Source organism: Lithobates pipiens, unplaced genomic scaffold, assembly GCF_037356315.1.
Source record: "Lithobates pipiens isolate NorthernLeopardFrog02 unplaced genomic scaffold, aLitPip1_a1.2 Scaffold_25, whole genome shotgun sequence".
Taxonomy (NCBI): Eukaryota; Metazoa; Chordata; class Amphibia; order Anura; family Ranidae; genus Lithobates; species Lithobates pipiens.
Window position 1 is genome coordinate 192,773,620 of NW_027507787.1, and position 21,161 is coordinate 192,794,780.

Sequence of the window (21,161 nt, forward strand, 5' to 3'; positions counted from 1 at the left end):
AGAATTGTCAAAGGATCTGCGGGAAGAGGTAGTTGAACTATGAAACGGGAAATATAAAAAGATATCCAAGAAATTGAGAATGCCAATCAGTAATATTCAAACTCTATTTAAAATGAGGGGTTCAGTTGAAACCAAGCCACGGTCAGGTAGACCAACTAAAATTTCAGCCACCACTGCCAGGAAAATTGTTTGGGATGGAAAGAAAAACGACAAATAACTTCAGGTGAAATACAGGACTGTGTGAAAACATGTGGTGTGGCTGTTTGAAGATGGACAGTAATGAGGCACTTGAAGAAAGATGGGCTGCATAGTCGAGTCGCCAGAAGAAAGCCATTACTATGCAATTGCCACAAAGTATCCCGCTTACAATATGCCAAACAGCACAGAGAAAAGCCTCAAACCTTCTGGCACAGAGTCATTTGGAGTGATGAGACCAAAATTGAGCCTTTAGGCCACAACCATAAATGAATGAAAGGTACACCATTCCTACTGTGAAACACGGAGGTGGATCTCTGATGTTTTGGGGATGTGTGAGCTACAAAGGCACAGGAAATTTGGTCAAAATTGATGGCAAGACGAATGCGGTATGTTATCAAAAAATACTGGAGGAACATTTGCATTCATCAGCCAGGAAGCTGTGCATGGGACATACTTGGACATTCCAACATGACAAGTTGACCTGTCATTGGCTACAGCAGAATAAAGTGAAGGTTCTGGAGTGACCCTCTCAGTCTCCTGACCTCAATATCATTGAGCCACTCTGGGGAGATCTCAAACATGCAGTTCATGCAAAGCAGCCCAAGAATTTACAGGAACTGGAGGCTTTTTACCAAGAGGAATGGGCAGCTTTACCATCTGAGAAGATAACGAGCGTCATCAACAAAAAACGTCAAGCTGTCATTGATGTTAACCACTTCAGCCCCGGAAGATTTGGCTGCTCAATGACCAGAGCACTTTTTACAATTTGGCACTGTGCTGTTTTAACTGGTAATTGCTCTGTTATGCAATGCTGTACCCAAGCTAAATTTGCGTTTTTTTCCCCCACAAATAGAGCTTTCTTTTGATGGTACTTGATTGCCTCTGCGATTTTTTTTTTTTTTTTTTTTTTGCGATATAAACGGAAAAAGACTGAAAAGTTTGAAAAAAAAATATTTTCTACTTTTTTGTTATAAAAAAAAATCCAATAAACTAAATTTTAGTCATACATGTAAGCCAACATGTATTCAGCCACATGTCTTTGGTAAAAAAAAAATGTCAATGAGCGTATAGTTATTCGTTTGCGCAAAAGTTTTATAGCGTCTACAAACTAGGGTAAGTTTTCTGGAATTTACACCCCCCCCAAGACCCCATTTTGGAAAGTAGACACCCCAAGGAAAGTTTGTAATTTTTCCGAAACTTGTGGCAAAATATAAAATATTCCATGGACTCAATAAGCCTCTCAGCAAATATCTTGGGGTGTCTATTTTCCGGAAAAGGGATCATGGGGGGGGGGGGGTTTGAAGTGTCCTGGCGTTTTATGCACACCGTTAGAAGCTTATGTCACACATCACCCACTCTTTTTCTGACCACTTGAAGACAAAGCCCTTTCTGACACCTTTTTGTTTACATGAAAATATATATATTTTATCTTGCTAGAAAATTACTTTGAACCCCCAAACATTTTTTATATATATCCAGTGTGTGTGTGTGTGTGTATTACAGTGGGGATCGAAAGTTTGGGCACCCCAGGTAAAAATGTGTATTAATGTGCATAACGAAGCCAAGGAGAGATGGAAAAATCTAATTTTTTTTGTTTTCTGTAATTTTGAAAGTGTAAATGATGGAAATAAAATCTAACTTTTTTTGACATAGTCTAAGAATGTCTAATCTGTAATTTGATGCCATTTGGAGATTTTTCCATCTTTCCTTGGCTTCGTTATGCACATTAATACACATTTTTACCTGGGGTGCCCAAACTTTTGATCCCCACTGTATATATACAGTACAGACCAAATGTTTGGACACACCTTCTCATTCAAAGAGTTTTCTTTATTTTCATGACTATGAAAATTGTAGATTCACACCGAAGGCATCAAAACTATGAATTAACACATGTGGAATTATATACTTAACAAAAAAGTGTGAAACAACTGAAAATATGTCTTATATTCTAGGTCAGTGATGGTGAACCTTGGCACCCCAGATGTTTTGGAACTACATTTCCCATGATGCTCATGCACTCTTCAGTGTGGTTGAGCATCATGGGAAATGTAGTTCCAAAACATCTGGAGTGCCAAGGTTTGCCATCACTATTCTAGGGTCTTCAAAGTAGCCACCTTTTGCTTTGATTACTGCTCCGCACACTCTTGGCATTCTGTTGATGAGCTTCAAGAGGTAGTCACCCGAAATGGTTTTCACTTCACAGGTGTGCCCTGTCAGGTTTAATAAGTGGCATTTCAAGCCTTATAAATGGGGTTGGGACCATCAGTTGTGTTGTGCAGGAGGTGGATACAGTACACAGCTGATAGTCCTACTGAATAGACTGTTAGAATTTGTATTATGGTAAGAAAAAAGCAGTGGCCATCATTACTTTAAGAAATGAAGGTCAGTCAGTCCGAACAATTGGGAAAACTTTGAAAGTGTCCCCAAGTGCAGTGGCAAAAACCATCAAGCACTACAAAGAAACTGGCTCACATAAAGACCGCCCCAGGAAAGGAAGACCAAGAGTCACCTCTGCTGCAGACGATAAGTTCATCCGAGTCACCAGCCTCAGAAATCGCAGGTTAACAGCAGCTCAGATTAGAGAACAGGTCAATGCCACACAGAGTTCTAGCAGCAGACACATCTCTAGAACAACTGTTAAGAGGAGACTGTGTGAATCAGGCCTTCATGGTAAAACTGCGGCGGCTGGTCGGGAACTGATTGAAGGGGCAATACACAGTACTAAGAACTGGGGTATGTAAATTTTTGACCAGGGTCATTTGGGTAGTTTCTGTTGTCATTATGATTTAAAAAGACTAAACACAGTTGATTGATGATAAATGGCTTCAGTCAAAAACGCTAACCATGAGTGAAAGAAACGTTTTTGTGTTGTCATTCATATTCTCTGCAAAATGCCCAAGAAATCATAAATTCTGCCTGGGTATGCAAACTTATGAGCACAACTGTATATGGAAGGAGCACCAGACCAAAAGATAAGAGTCCAAAATTAATTTATTAACATTTTGTTAAAAGACAGACAATGCATCCTTTGACCCCCAAAAAACACGGCTTTTTTAACACAATATCATTAAATATCATTAAATACATTTGGACTCTTATCTTTTGGTCTGGCGCTCCTTCCATGTATGCACGTCTTTTCCTGGTAACCTGCTGGAGTACCTACAGTAGGGTACCTGTTGAGGAGCCTAACCTGAGCCAGTGTGCTTTTCAAATGTTTTTTGCCCTCTCACTACCTTGTATAAACTTGTATCAATGTCCCAGCACCTCTTGGATGCCCTTGTTTTTGCATTGATGTCAACTAAAATGGGCCTTATTTCAAAGGACTGAGAGGAGATCTATCTGACACATGGGCCTCGTTTCCAGGGACAGGGCAGAGCGGATGCATGACTTATTTCCACGGACAGAGAGGGGACATGTCTGATACATGGGCCTGATTTACATGGAAAGAGAGGAGAAATGCCTGACACATGGGCCTGATTTTCAGGGGGACGGCAGAGTGGAGATATTTGACAAATGGGCCTGAATTCAGGGACAGAGAGGAGGTGTGCCTGACACATGGGGCTTTTTTCCAAGGGCAGGACAAAGCAGAGGCATTTCTTACACAAGGGCCTTCATTCCAAAGACAGAGAGGACATGTCTGATCCACGAGCCACATTTCCAGAGCAGAGACATATCTGACACATGATCCTGATTTCCAAGGACAGAGAGGAGGCACAGATGTTTTCCCTTCCATGGATGTAAGGATTTATTTCCTCCCAGATGCCAGGGCATTCCAGTTTCCATGGACTTGGATGCTTGTGTTCCTTCTCCCATGAACAGGAACATAAGGGTGTTATTAGCTTTGACACTGGAGTCTTCTTCCCATAGACAAAACTGTGTATTCCTATGGACTCTGGTGGGGTTTCCTCCTTTGAACAGATTCAAAGCTTTCCTTACTCCCATGGACGCAGAGGTGTTTTTCCTACCATCCACACAAGAGACGTACCTCCTCCACGGACATGGACACGCAGGCATACAAATTCTGGGGCATTCTTCCTTCCAAGGACACAGGGCCGGATCTCCAGACTCTTGCCTTTTGTAGGTTGTGCTGTACATTGCATGCTGCTGATCCAGGTATTCATTGTCCTAACATCTACACATTGCTAAGTAATCCCAGTAGATTTAAAGTTTATGTTCCCCTAAAATTTATTATTTCACATGTGTGTCTACTAGAGCTGCACGATTAATTAGTAAAAGATTGCAATCTCGATTTGACCCAACACACACACAATCTTAATCCAACATTTTCACGATTCATTTAAAAAGTGTAGAGAGGTTCCTCAACTCACAGCTGTCAAAAAAAAAAGCATCTGGCACTGTTTATTAACAACATTGCTCGGCTCTGAAAGAGACCGAGAAAAAAAGAAACGTATCTTTCTGTTCATTTACAGATCAAAGGGATTAACTTCGGTCTGCAAATGAAGTAAGGTTAAAGAGGAAGTAAACTCAAAAGCATACTATGTACCTATAGGTAAGAATATCTGCTAAACGTGTGCCATTTAGGAGATATTTCGAGTACATGCAGCTAATGGCATCATCGGCGCTTGCGCTCTGAAAGAATGGCCACCTGTGCCGTTCCTTCAGATACCTGTGCTGTGAATGACGGCTCCCCCATGCATTCGCGGGGTGACGTCATCATGGCTCCGGCTAGTCACACAGCCGGAGTCCTGCGGACCCGTAGGGCTTTGTTTTCAGGTAAGTTGCACATAATATGTTAGTATGCAATGCATACTAGCACATTATGCCTTTACCTTGCAGGCCTGGGGAAAAAAAAAACAACACACGGCGGTTTACAACCGCTTTGAAGAAACCTTGTCAAGTATGAAAAAAAAATATTTTATTTTATTTTATTTTTTGCTTTGTTCATTAATATTTTTACACCTTAACATGTATTTACACGTTTCACATTAAAGAGAGCGCAAAAATAAAAAAAATACATTTATTTCATTTGTAAAATAACTTTTCAATGCTTTGTACCATTGCTGACAGCTGCAGTGTAAACAAAAAAGTCGCGGTAGGTATCGGTAATTTGTATCGGCAAGTACTACAAAAAAAAAAAGACCTTAATATAACGTACACATTACATTATTTTTCATTACATTTCTTTGATTGAAGCAAAGAGTATGTCTTATTTTATTGCCATCTTGTTTGATAACAAAATGTTCAGGGGTTGTAAATCTTTAAAATAAAAAAATGCAGCTCTGCTCTGCAGCCGCTTACATCCTCTACCACTGGCAATCTGAGCTTGGGATGTGCCATCCCAGAGCAGGAGGCCACAAGCCACATCGGAGGGCTCCATTGGACACCCCTGCTTTAGATACTGCAGGATTGAGCTGCCAGCTTAGTCTGCTTCAGCTTCAGCACCACAAGCCCCCCCCAGCAGGGCACCCAAAGTGGCAGAGGTAACGTGATGGCATGTGGCTTCTTTAGTGCAGGTAAAGTGTGAGATTTAAACATTCATTTCAAGTTTCAGTAGAAAGTACTTCAATAAAGGTCAGCAAAATATCCTACAAGCCAGCTGCTAGTAAAGCTACAGAAAACATGTTGAAGTTTCTGGAAAGTAGCAATATAGGTAGGTGACAATGACAAGAAAAAGGCACTGGCATCCCTGTAACTAAATGTAGAAGAGGGAAAAATGACATTTGAGGCTCAAAGGAACTTATTGGCTGGAATCTAATCAAAATAGTGCAAAAATTTGTGAAAGTAAAATGAAGTAAATGGCAAATAAATCGTGTTGGCAAAAGTGTGAAGGAGGGAACCGATAAGTTCCTTTGAGCCTCAAATGGCATTTTTCCATGTGCACTACCCATTGACTTTTTTTGTGAATTGACCCTGAATCGCAGACAAAAGATCCTCATTTGAGCGAGTGATTGATGATGGGCATGGTAGTCGACAGCTTATTGCATTGTACCATTACTATTTCTATTTCAATTGTTTGTATTGTACTCTTAGTCAGTGTAATGGTTTTAATTTTGTTTTGGTTTTATGCATTGTTACATCTAATTGTCTTTAAAATGTCCCCTGATGAGCCCAGAGTGGCGAAACATGTTGGGACAATCACTCCAATGCTACTGCTAAGTGATTATATTTTGTCATCTGCTTTGAATTTTAGATGTGTCCCTGAACAAGTGCACATAACTTATACCAAACTTTTTAACCATGTTTTGTATGGAACAATAAAAATCTTGTAATTTTTTTATACTTACTGTGGATTGAAATTGCTTACTTTTCCTTGTTGGCACCCTTAAAAATCCCGCCAAAAATCTCCCTCTTCTACAAGTTGAAGTTTCTCCTGAACGGCTTGTCAAACTGACAACTAGAATGCCAAAGGACTGCAAATAAAGGACAATTCTCCCCAACCAGTGTTTAGGGTCCACATCTAGTTTTAGCTAGCAGTAAAGAGATTAATATCAGAAGATTTATTAAAAAGTATAGTCACTTCTGCTTTAGACTGTTCATACACAACCTAATAAACTGTAGATATTTCTTAAACAGACGGCCATTGTAGTTTTAGCCAAAGTATAATTAAAGTGATTCTTAAGTTGTGTTTTTTTGTTTAAAAAATAAAAATAAAATGTTATACTTGCCTCCTCTGTGCAGTTGGTTTTGCACAGCCCGGATCCTCCTCCTTCTCAGGTCCCTCTTTGCTGCTTCTGACCCCTCCCTCCTATCGAGTGCAGCCAGCAGCTTTCTATGGGGGCACCCAAGCCAAGTCAGAGCTCCGAGTATCCGTTCAGACACGGAGCCCCTACCTGGCCCCACCCCCTTTCTCCCCTGATTGGCTGAATGGCAGCCGCGGGAGCCAGTGGTGTTGCTGCTGTGTCTTGGGAAGAGTGCCTCGGAGGGCTTAGACATTCGAGGACATCGCTGGGGAGAGAAGGGGCTCAGGTAAATAATTAGGGGATGCTGGGGAGCCTGCTGCACACAGATTATTGCTTTATATTCATGCATAGAATGCATGAAGATAAAAAAAGCCTGCCTTTACAACTCCTTTAAGAGCAATTCCAGGCAACAAATTGAAAGCATTCAGCAATAAAATGAAGGCGTGTTGCATTTATTGCAGTGCACAGGAAGGCACTGAATGCAACTGCACAGCAACTCACCCTGCTGCTGGGTGGTAACGTATGAAGTGTCACATTTTACACTTCAAATTAAGTTGACAAAAAAGTGTGTGATTTGATTAAACACCCGGCCAGTGTGAATGAACCCTAAAGGCTTGGTGCATTTGATGAGTTAAGTAATACATTTTTATAGGCTTTTATGCTAAAAAAGAATGAAGGAAAGAGGAACTTGCTTCCAAAATGGGGACAGTCCCTCCAAATGGGAAGAAATGGGAACTATGTAGTTCTTCATAAATAAATATGTGCATATAAACAGCCGTGCTGTATGTGCTCGTTACATAAGCAGACATTGCTTCCTACTGATCCTTTAATCCAGTTGATAAGGTCTCTAAGATTTAATAATGTAGATAAAGGCTTCTGACTTTCCTGATCTGCATACATAACCCATGTTAGTGAGACAATAATGGAAAAGTTCACCTTTGGAAACATGTTACATATTCTACCCTTTTTAAGGGTGGAAATGTTCCCATTCTTGCAGCTTCTCTCCGATCCCCCTTCCAATTGTGACAGTGGGTCGGGGATCTTCTCCCTGCAGTCGCTGTCACAATTTTTTAATTTATTTTTTAATGCTGTTGTGCCATGCTCTGCCCACCCAGTCGTGTCATCCATTCAGGTAGTTCTGTGAATGTAGGAACTACAACTACCATCAGCCATTGTGGCTGACAGGTTGTAGTGCTCAATGAACTGCAAGGGTGCTTGTGAGTGCTGTAGGTAGTTTATTGATGCTTATTCAGTAGCTGCCTGCCAGTATGAGGTACGGGCAGACCGCTACACTGACAGTCTGCAGGAGCCTGCGATTGCACCCTCAGTTTGCTGATTGAAGGTTCAATGCTTTACAGGCTCCTGATAAAAAAAATGCACCTCTGTGACGAAGACCCAGTGGTGGGGCTAAACGCATCGGGGCATGTAGCCGGAGCAGCGCTGGCTGATGCCATCCACAGCCACCTTTTGCATCTGAAGCACTTGGTCGGTTTCATTTTATATATGTCTACACTCCTGAATTAGTGTGCTGAAGCCTGCTCCCAAGCAGGGAAGGGAATTTAAAATCTCACTGTTTGATGACGTTATCCTCACCCTGACCCAACCTAGGATTTCCCTCCCGAATTTACAGGCTGAACTTGATAGTTATGGTGCCCTCTCGGTATACAAAATAAACGCGTCTAAATCAGAGGCCCTTCCGTTTAACATCCCCAAAGCTGAAGTTGACCATCTAAAGGCCAATTTACCCTATAGTTGAAAATTCACTGCCTTTAAATGCCTGGGAATATATATCACCCCAAAATTCGCTACCCTGTATCAGGAAAATCCCCCCCCCCCTGCACCCCTTTCGTTTTAATCTGAGCTATGTTACTGCAGTGGAAGAAACCTTGTATCTCCCTCCTAGGGCGTATCACTTCAATCATGATGACCATAACTTTTATACCTGTTCCAAACATTGCCAATCCCCGTTCCCTATGACTACTTGAGAAAGCTACAAGCTGACCTGATCCAATACGTTTGAAGACATACGATACCCCGTTTGGTACTTATGGCAATGCACTGAGATGGTGGCCTAGCATTTCCTAACCTTATAAAATACTACCAAGCGATTCAGTTGAGCGCAATAGGCTCATGGTTTACCCAACGATCTTACAACAAATGGACAGAGATTGAAAAATTATGGCTTGCTCCTGTACACCTGAACAACTTTGGAGTGCGAATGCAGACGTAGACCCTAGCCACCTGTTGGGATCCATGTCCCATCTCTGGTGCAAAATATCGCATCTACATGAGCTGTTTTCAGAAAAATTATTGTTGACCTCATTTTATCTGTAACCCCAAAGTGCCAGATAGCCTCACCCACTGGATGTCCTCACTGTGGACATTGCAGAATTTATTCCATTTTGGGAACCTAATAGATCCTCGGTCTTTCAAACTGTTGCCATTTGTCGAACTTCAGGACAAATTTGATCTGCCGCACCAGGTTTTCAGGTATCTGCAAATTCGCCACTATGCCCTAACTATAACCCCAAACCTGCAATTCTCCCACCCCCCCCCCCCCCTTTGAAAACCTAATTCTAGCAAGCTCTGCCCAGAAGGGTATAATTTCCAATATACAGTATCTCACAAAAGAGAGTAAACCCCTCACATTATTGTAAATATTTTATTATATCTTTCTATGTGACAACACTGAAAAATAGTGAGTGTACAGCTTGTATAACAGTGTAAATTTGCTGTTCCCTCAAAATAACTCAACACACAGCCATAAATGTCTAAACCGCTGGCAACAAAAGTGAGTACACCACTGAGTGAAAATGTCCAAGTTGGGCCCATTTAGCCATTTTCCCTCCATGGTGTCAGGTGACTCCTTAGTGTTAAAAGGTCCCAGGTGTGAATGGGGAGCAGGTGTGCTAAATTCAGTGTTATCGCTCTCTCTCTCATACTGGTCACTGGAAGTGAAACATGGCACCTCATGGCAAAGAACTCTGAGGATCTGAAAAAAAGAATTGTTGCTCTACATAAAGATGGCCTAGGTCGGGGATATGCAATTAGTGGACCTCCAGCTGTTGTAGAACTACAAGTCCCATGAGACATAGCAAGACTCTGACAGCCACAAGCATGACACCCAGAGGCATGATGGGACTTGTAGTTTTGCAACAGCTGGAGGTCCGCTAATTGCATATGCCTGGCCTAGCTTATAAGAAGGTTGCCAAGACCCCGAAACTGAGCTGCAGCACAGTGGCCAAGGCCATGCAGTGGTTTAACAGGACAAGTTCCACTCAGAACAGGCCTCGCCATGGTCGACCAAAGAAGTTGAGTGCACGTGCTCCACGTCATATCCAGAAGTTTTCTTTGGGGTATAGACATGTGAGTGCTGCCAGCATTGCTGTAGAGGTTGAAGGGGTGGGGGGTCAGCCTGTCAGTGCTCAGACCATACACCACACACTGCATCAAATTAGTCTGCATGGCTGTTGTCCCAGAAGGAAGCTTCTTCTAAAAATGCACAAGAAATCCCACAAACAGTTTTCTGAAGACAAGCAGACTAAGGACATGGATTCCTGGAACTATGTCCTGTGGTCTGATGAGACCAAGATAAACGTATTTAGTTTAGATGGTGTCAAGCGTGTATGGTGGCAACCAGAGGAGGAGTACAAAGACAAGTGTGTCTTGCCTACAGTCAAGCATTGTAGTGGGAGTGACATGGTCTGGGGCTACATGAGTGCTGCCGGAACTGGGGAGCTACAGTTCATTGAGGGAACCATGATTCCCAACATGTACTGTGACATACTCAAGCAGAGCATGATCCCCCCCCTTCGGTATTCTAACATGATAACGACTCCAAACACGCCTCCAAGATGACCACTGCCTTGCTAAAGAAGCTGTGAGCGTAAAGGTGATGGACTGCCCAAGAATGTCTCCACACCTAAACCTTTTTGAGGCAACCTGTTAAGCTCTTGTGAACTCCATGCCCAAAAGGGTTGAGGCAGTGCTGGAAAATAATGGTGGCCACACAAAATATTGACACTTTGGGCCCAATTTGGACATTTTCACTTGGGGGTGTACTCATTTTTGCTTCCATCAGTTTAGACATTAATGGCTGTGTGTTGAGATATTTTGAGGGGGCAGCAAATTTACACTGTTATACAAGCTGTACACTCACTATTTTACACTGTAGCAAAGTGTCATTTCTTCAGTGTTGTCACATGAAAAGATATAATAAACAATTTACAAAAATGTTAGGGGTGTACTCACTTTTGTGAGATACTGTATATCGGATACTGAATGCCTACTCCATAGCTGTGCACACTCTGTTGGGACCGGGTACTCGGTGAGGCTATCCCTATAGAGACGTGGCAGATGATTTGCTCCCAAGTAGATAAAAGCTATTTTTTGCACACTGTACAAGGAAAACGCCTATAAAACCCTCAATTTTTGGTACATGACCCCAGATGTGCTCCATGCCATCTACCTTACTAGCTCCGACCGCTGCTGGCATTGCCATGCTGACAAAGGTACTCTCCTTCATATCTATTGGAACTGCCCACTGATCACTGCTTTTTGGAGCTTGGTTCAAGAGCTGCTGAATCACCTCTTTGAGGTACCTGTCCCCATGGCACCGAAAACCTTTTTACTAGGCCTGTAACAATTGAAAATTCTCAAACCCTATAAAAGGCTATTACATCACATTGTCACCGATGCGTGTTGCCTCATTGCTCTTAACTGGACGCGATGCTCCCCACCTTCCGCTGATTCCCTATACGCTACAGTCAAAGATGTGGAACTGATGGAGAAAATGACCACCAGGATGCAGGACAGAATAGAGGCCCACGATAAAGTGTGGGAGCTGTGGCACCTCCAGGAAGACCCACCCTGAACACGTAGGCAAGCTGATACGATTACCTCTTTCTTTCTTTCTTTCTTTCTTTCTTTCTTTCTTTCTTTCTTTCTTTCTTTCTTTCTTTCTTTCTTTCTTTCTTTCTTTCTTTCTTTCTTTCTTTCTTTCTTTCTTTCTTTCTTTCTTCCTTCCTTCCTTCCTTCCTTCCTTCCTTCCTTCCTTCCTTCCTTCCTTCCTTCCTTCCTTCCTTCCTTCCTTCCTTCCTTCCTCTCCTTTCCCTCTCCTCTCCTGTTTTATTTTTTCTTGTGATTTTTATTACATTACACTAGCTGATACATATTGTTACTTAATGCCATAATGCATGAACAGCAATATGGTGGCTACACCAGAAGTTTTACTGCTACTATCTTTAAGCACATCACACAGTGCTATGATTGATTGTACAATAGTTATGATGCATAATGGGTTATTTGCTTTTGAATACATGTATCTTCTGGTCTTTCTTTGTATTGAAATACAAACAATAAAATTGTTATTTAAAAAAAAATGTATTAAAACGACAGCGATGTTAACGTTTCGTATATTTTATGATATAATATTGACAGCATGCACACTTTTAATAAACTGCTCCCTAAACATACATAGACAAAATGTACAGTGTTCAGTCCCTTAAGAAATATCACAGCCAGTGGAATTTGCATGTTTTATAGTCTGCATTCCTTTGTTATGATCTACATGTCCTTGTGTGCTATTCCTGTCATTGAATACGGTCCTAAATTATAAAATGAATACCCTCCAAAGGTTCCATAAAACACAACAGGGTAGCATTTGCCTGTCTAAGTCAATATAAGACAATCATGATTATTACACATTATTATTTTTTTACTGGTTTTTGATTTTTACAACAGTAAAATTTACAGCACTATTAACACAAAAGGCATATGCTTCACGCTTGACAAGCACTATTCCATTTTACTGATCTGTAACATTAATCCTAAGTGGTGGAGAGAAAAGTGATCCCTAGGTAACTGAAAAGGACAAAACACAGAAATAAGAATGTCAGACATGATCATTTTGTTAAATGCAAGCTTCATATGACAATGGGTAACAAGAGAAGCAATCAGTTTGTGCCTTGACATTTTTAATAAGCTGACATTGCCTCCGTATGGAAAGGTTTATAACGGGCAAAAGGCATTAGGCAGGGGTTTGATATTTGTATCCAACTATTCTCTACAGATCCTGGTATCGTATAGATGTTCATGTGGGTACATGCTCGGTAGATACATATTTTATATTTGGGGAACAATGCCAAACTGGAGCAAAGCTGTGCAAGCCATTGGTGTCTTTCAAGATCTGCTACACAAGGGCATCTGATGGGGTCTCAGGGTGCCCACAGACATTCCAACCAGATGGTGCTAATATCAATAGGCAATGATAATCTACAGTGCCTTGAAAAACTATTCATTGGGATTTTATGTGATAGACCAACACAAAGTGGCACATATTTGTTAAATGAAAGGAAAATGATACATGGTTTTCTAAATGTTTCTACAAATATACGAAAAGTGTGGTTTGCATTTGTATTCAGCCCCCTTTGCTCTGATACCACTAACTATAAATACAGCTGTTCTGGGAAGCCCTCAGAGGTTTGTTCTCCAAGGAACCTTGGAGAACAAACTGCATCATGAGGGCCAAGGAACACACCAAACAGGCCAGGTATAAAGTGGAGAAGTTTAAAGGAAAATATCCCAAGTTTTGAACATCTCAAGGAGCACTGTTCAATCCATCTTCCGAAAATGTAAAGAGTATGGCACACTGGCAAACCTATTAAGACATGGCCGTCCACCTAAACTGACAGGCCGGGCAGGAATAGCATTAATCAGAGAAGCAGCCAAGAGGCCCATGGTAACTAGAGGAGCTGCGGAGATCCACAGCTTAGGTGGGAGAATCTGTCCACAGGACAACTATTGTGCACTCCACAAATCTGATATTTAGGGTACTTTCACACTGGGGCAACGGTCTGTTATTGGTAAACTGTCACTAGTTTTAGCAGTGCTTTACCGTTGTTTTAGTGACTCTTTTCGCCCGCTAGCAGAGTGCTTTTAACCCCTGCTAGCCGAAGTTGTGGTGCTGCCCTTCATTTCAATGGGCAAAGGTGGTGTAGGAGCGCTGTATACAGAACGCCCTAAAGATTCTGCTTGCAGAACTTTTTTCCCATCCTACAAGTGCACCGCCCCAGTGTGAAAGCACTCAGGCTTTGATGCCTGAAATGCGCTTAAGTGGGAAAGGGGTCTTATGGAAGAGTGGCAAGAAGAAAGCCATAAGAAGGCCTGTTTGCAGTTTGCGAAAAGCCATGTGGGGGACACCGCAAACATGGGGAATAAGGTGCTCTGGTCAGATGAGACCAAAATTAAATGTTTTTGCCTAAAAGCAAAACACTGTGGCAGAAAATTAACACTGCACATTACCCTGAACGCACCATCCCCACCGCAAAACGTGGTGGCAGCATCATGGGGGATGCTTTTCAGCAGGGACAGGGAAGCTGGTCAGAGTTTATGGGAAGATGGATGGAGCCAAATACAGGGCAATCTTTGAAGAAACCTGTTAGAGTCTGCAAATGACTTGAGACTGGGGTGGAGCCAGAGCTACAATGAAAAGATCAAGGGTCTCAAACTGGTGGCCCTCCAGCTGTTGCAGAACTACAATTTCATAAGGCATTGCATGGCTGACAGTTGCAAGCATGACTTCCATAGGCATGATGGAACTTTTAGTTCCACAACAGCTGGAGGGCCGCCAGTTGGAGGCCCCTGGTTTAGATCAAAGCATATTCATTAGGAATGCACCAAAATTTCGGCCAAAAGTGTTTTCGGCATATTGCCGGAAGAAAAATTATAAGATTATTGGTTATGTGCAGTAGCGGTGACCGTGCCGCCCATTGCGGGCGCCTCAAGATCCTGTCTTCCCCCCTCCTCCTCCTCTCCTTGCAGAGCAGCGATCTCCCTGTGTCAGGGAGCCGAATTGCCCGGGCTGTAGTAACAATGTCCCGCCTCCTGTGATAGATGGCACACTGATCCAATGGCAGGACATTGAATCAGTTTGACGTGATCACAGGAAGCGGGTCATTGTTACTGCGACCCAGGCAATTCAAATCCAGCTCTGACACAGCGGGTGATCGCCGCTCTGATCCGAGCACATGCAGGCCGCATCCATAGGCACTGGTGAGAGGCTGCATCCACAAGCACTGGTATGCTGCATCTAACATGAACCGGTAGGGTGCATCTGGCAAGGCTGCATCTAACATGCACTGGTAGACTGCATCTGACAGGCACTGGAAAGGCTGCATCTAACATGCATTGATGAGGCTGCATTTGATGGACACTGGTGAGGCTGCATTGATCTCTTGTATCATGTTTGCAGTCTCTGACCATCTCCTGTATCATGTCTGCTAGAGTTGTACCAAATGAAAATTTTGCTAATTCTATTCTGTTTAAGTTCAAGAGATTGCAGACATGATACAAGAGATTAAATAAGAGAGCACAGATAGCGGGACTTTTCCATGAAGCACACAGGAGCAATAAAATAAATTGCATCAAAAATAAGTTTTAATTGGTTCAAATTGTCATAAAGTATTCATATTAATTGGTTCCATGCATTTTGCTGTATATTAATATTTTTACACTTATACAATTCATTAGAAAATATTGCACATTAATTGAACATTCCGACAAGGAGTTAATACATATAATAAGAGATACATGAGATAATTGAAACATGATATTGTAGATTGAAATTACTGGCTGTACAAACATTAATTGATAAAAAAAGGATAAAGAAATAAAAAAGGAACGACCACCAAGGGGATTCATACGTATGTACACTCGGTTGTTAGCTCTACGCGTTTCAAGGCCTTATAGCCTATCATCAGGAGCAAAACCGTAGTAGTGATCTATGAATGAAAAAAAGGGGGATAAATAATATTTGGATATTATAAAAAAATTCAAAAGGGCCAACCCTGGACAAGGGAGATTGCCCCCCCCTGAACTCAATTCGCCAAATTATTTACATGTGGGTCCTCGCAATGGTGGCACAGACAGTGAGATTCCTAGACCAGCCGATGAAGCTGAGGGGGTGTGATACGGCAAGCAACAGCCCAAAATGGACAGCGCCCCATGTGGGTCAGGGTGTGTACAAAGATAATGATGGGTAGGAAAACCCCTGTGTTGGAGAACTAGTGTAAAAAACAACAAAAAATGAATAAGTAGTGGAAGTGTACAGAGAGACCAGTGAGACCACTTAAGGGATGGAAGGAACCATCCCCCAGTGAGTCAAAGAGTAGTAAACTCACAGCCGGCAGTGAAGCGTCTCAAGGGCGCCACACATCCGGCGCGGAATGCGTGACGTCCACGCACGGGGGGGAAACCCCCACCCACCCCACGTCAGAACAGTATTTGATCACCTTTGGTTGCCTTTAATTTTTTTGTGCTATAAACAAAAAAGACAGACAATCTTTTTTTTTACTTTCTGCTATAAAACATATCCAATAAAAAAAAAAAAAAAATGTCTTCATCAATTTAAGCCAATATGTATTCTGCAAAAATCAGCATATATTGATTGGTTTGCACAAAAGTTATAGCGTCTACAAACTATGTGATAGATTTATGGACTTAATATTTTTTTTACTAGTAATGACGGTGATCATCGATTTTTAGTGGGACCGCGACATTGCGGCACACAAATCGCAAAGGGTTAAATGTGTTCCCTGGGAGTGCTTTCTTACTGTGTGGGGGATGGTTTAACTGTAGGTAGACAGAGATCCTTGTTCATGCTTAGCATAAATGCAAGATCTCTGTCTTCCTTACTAGCAAAATGGCGGCCTGCCTTGTTTACGTATGCAGACCGTCATTCTGGCTCTCTCGGAAAGATCACCGGGTCCCGACCCAAAGGCCACTGGACTCGCAGATTGGTGAATTATTGCTGTTGAGCACATGGGCATTGTCAGAGGAGACCGCTCACCTCATATTATTAAAATAATTAGTCCCCCCTTCACATATTTGAAGGCCAGTATGGTGGCCTGAATTTATGGGAGGAGTCCAAGGAACTATATAAGCAGACCACTCACCTGTGGTCCTTGTCGGTTCAAATGCACGGTATTATGTCACCAGACCGACCCTTCCAGCTCACTGCGTATTTGTGAGTCTGTATTCTAATTTCATTGTGTTTTGCGGTTTCCCCGTTCCTGGTTTTTGCCGATCGGTTCTTGCTCACTGTCGCAGGTAGGATTTGTAAACCTCTCTTGTATCAAGCGTTGTTTCGATTCGTCATGTTCCCCATTCATAATTACCTCCATCATAGGTTCCCTCTGCCTTGTTGTACCTCACCCGCACTTAGACCTTTTTCACACTGGGGCATTTTCCAGGTGCTTTTGGGCTAAAAATAGCGCCTGTAAAGCATCTGAAAAACACCTCCCCTGAAGTTCCAGTGTGAAAGCCAGAGTGCTTTCACACTATGGCGATGTGCTGGCAGGACGTTAAAAAAAGTCCTATAAGCAGCATGTTTGGGGTGGTGAAGGAGCGCTGTATACACCGCTCCTGCCCATTGAAATGAAGTGCTTGTATACCCCACAGCCCAATTCAAATCTAGTCACGTTGGCGGCATTTCGAATCAGGTCCATTTGTACACTCCACAGGCCAATTCGAATACAGTCATGTCGGCGGCACAGCGATTCGAAACACATCTATTTATACACTCTACAGCCTGATTCGAGTCTAGCCGCGTTGGTGGCACAATGATTAGAATCTGGTCCATTTGTACATTCTTCAGGCCGATTCAAAGCTAGTTGCATCGGTGGCACAACGATTCAAATCGGCTCCATTTATACACTCTGCAGCCCAATTCGAGTCTTGTCGCGCCGGCGGCACAACGACCCGAGTCCTCAACACGACAACACAATTCCATTGGCCACACAGTTCCCTGTAGCTCGGTCTCCACCATGAGGTACCTACCACAAGCCACCAGTCAGTAACCCAGTCCATCCATTCGTACGTACCCACAATCTTAGACGATATGCAACTTTATTAAGCTCCAGCAATCGAGTCAACATGATTAGTTCCTTACCACACACTCACAATCACGTCTGGCGATTGCAGCTCATTCCCACATGCCCTTTATTTCTACTGTCCTTGTTTTCACCTTCCTGACAAGGCTACTTTCTTACAATCATTGCAAGCACGCCTCCAGTGGCAGACAAATCGGCCACTCATCATCTTCAGTGGCATATCGGACGCCCACCGTTTCTGTCTGTTGTTTCTCCTTTAGGTCAGTCAAGTTCAGGTCATTCCATCCTGCACCAGGTTGGATGTTATTTCCTCAGGTAGGAAACAAAAAACACACACGTTTGTGTGTTTTTCCCCTAAAAAAAATTAAAAACCTGACGTAGGGCTCACATCTTCATCAGGGGTATGGTCACATGTCAAGGAACGGTTAGGTTGTTATTAGGTTAAAACTTCTATGTCATCTTGCTACAGGTTCTCGGTCGACTGAGTTCTCAACCTCAACCAGGAATTCGCTACTAGGGCGTTGAGTCAGGTGTGTAGTTCCACCCTCAGATCACTCTGCAGCACCCTTTCACTACGTTCAATTCACATAAACTTTTTGGGTGGCTCATTGGGCGTTAAGTACTGTCACACGTTTCTTCGCATTACACTCTGTTTTTGAAGGGTGACTCTTCACCTATGCAGACAAGGTCACTAAATGTTGTGCTTGCTGGCAGTGCAAGCGTTATCAGGCCAAGCACGCGTCACAAACTACAGAATGCAACATTATTACTTAGGCCATACCAGACTTCAGCTTCTCGCCCCAGTATGCCCTGGGGCTCTGGTCCATAGGTTTGTGCTCATCACAGACAGGCACCTGAGCTATCGGTTATCTGGCTAGTCACCTCCTGGCTCACCTCGGTTGCCGCACACTCTTTTGAGTTTACTAAATTTCCACTTAACAGTATTGAATGCAAACCGGCTTCTACAACTGCACCTGTCTTTTTTTTTTCTATACTTCTCATTTTCTTTCTTGTCTATTTTCTGTACTCAGCTCCTCTGCTCTCTCCTACCTTTATGACTCTTAACATATGCCTTCCCCCTCTCTTTGTCTTATAGCCGGAACCATGTCGCGGGCCGGCAGGGAAGACTTCACCTCTGCCCCTCTGTCACCCGTCAGCAGCTCAGGCCATACCTGGAGAGGGCAAACGGTGATCTTTGCCACAGACAATCAAGCTATGGCCGAGATCATAAACAAAGGCAGTTCCAAATTGCTAGTCATCGTGTCCTTCCTGTGCAGGCTGGTGCAGTTGTCCCAGCATGCATCGATTCAATGTGCACTGCACTTATATCGCGGGCAAGTGCAATATCGCAGCAGGCGCACTGTCCCGCTTTAACTATACTTCATTCTTTCTGCAGGTACCTGGAGCTGACCCGACCACTTCTCCTATCCCACCTTGGACGCAGCTGATGATGGGTTAAAGGGACAGCTTCACAACGCGACCTATCTCATTAACCAGTCGTCCCGCAACACACTGAAGGCCTATCACACCACCTGGAAAGGCTATGACAGGTTTATAGCATCATACCCCGGGGCAGCAACAAGAGACATTAAGCATGTCCTGGCCTTCATATCGTATTGCCACAGGTAGCTGGCTCTCTCTCATAGCACCATCAGGCTATACCTATCCGGCTTACAGCATTTCTTGTCCTTGCAGGACCCTGGTAAGCTGTCCTTATTCGCAATCCACACAGTCAAATCCATCCTACGCGGCATCCAGAAATATCAGCCCGCAGTTAACAGCAAGTGCTTACCATCACAAGTGCCATCTTCAGGGATATGTCTGCCATCCTCTCACATTCCCTGTTTGGGTTCTTGCCCAGCCTGGTCATCCAAGCGTCAATCTACCTGGTCTTCTATGACTTTTTGCGGCCTAGTGAGTTCACATCTAGTGGCCTTAGATGCTGCGCAGATTGGAGCTGGCTCGCCTTCAAGATCACTTTGATCTACACCTTATGGTGTTCAAAACCCAACAGTCCGGCCCCGGGATCAACATCAAGCTCTTCCAGACTCACAACATCTGGTGCTATGTAGCGATCCTCAACCAGTCATTGTCTCATCTGCCCAGCCAGTCAGAATCCAGCCCATTGCTACCTTTTCCTACCAGTCTCTTGAGTGGCAACCAGTTGATCAGACACATTAGGATCCTTCTGACTGACCTAGGCCTTGACCCCGGCTGGTATTCTGGACATTCCTTTCAGATTGGAGCAGCTTCAGCCGCATCTTAGCACGGGGTGCTCAGTTAGGCAGGTGGAAATCCACCTGCTTCTCCTGGTACATTTCAAACCCTCAGAAATGAAGCAGACTTTCAGCAAGCTTTCTCAATAAGTGTTACCAGACCAATAAAGAGTTACTTCCCTATCCGAGTATTTTTGCCCCCTTTTTTGGCATACCATCCAGCTAACCAGGTCTAGGCACACCTCGGGTCTATGTTATGTTGTAAGTCTTGTGGCATCTTTATGTGGTTCATATCTGTCTCGGTGGAAGGGCTTCGACCATAAATAAGAAGGCCAGTATGGTGGCCTGAATTTATGGGAGGATTCTGGGGGCTATATAAGCAGATCATTCAACTGTGGTCCTTGTCAGTGCAGGTGTGAATGTATGCCCCCGAATGCAGAAAGTGTGAGTTTGGGGCAGCACACCCGCACGGATTGAAAATTGGGAGCAGCGGCTGTGTCTGTACAAAGTAGTACGCATCGTGTCCATTGTCATTGATTACAGCCACACCAGTACAGTGTAGCCAGAAACAGTGCTCAACACTGTGAATGAGGTCTTACCAACATCAGATTCTAGCAGTATTTTCTAGATGTTATAACCAGGACAGAAAACCAGCCCTATCCATGAATATCAAGCTTTCCATAAATACATCAACAGTCTTCTTAATCTGCATTGGGCTTGTGTTAATTTCCTGCTTGCTCATCAGGACCAGTAGCTGCAATGGGGGGCTGATTTACTAGAAACAAATCTGTTCACTTTGCAATGGATTTTTCCCCTGAGCTCAGTGAATGCATTGAAGCTCTGCTAACATCCATCATCTAGTTATGCAAGTTGACTATTCCCCACGAAAAATCTCCAATGCAAAAAAAGAGGGACACGGAAACAATGGACTATCTCGGTACACTGAACCAATTACACATCTCTGTATCGTCGCCCCCCCCCCCCTTTTTTTTTTGCATTGGAGAATTTTTGTGGGGAATGGTCTCCTTGCACCCACTCATTATTGCTATTTGGATGATGGTACCCCCAATTGTTTACCCTTTAGTCAGTTATTTAGAGGCATTTCTGCCATTAGTTATGCAAGTCATCCAGCAAGCATACATGCTGCTTGTGTTTATTTTCCTTGCGCATGATTGGGTATTTGCAAACTGAATTTTCGCATCATTCACTAAGCT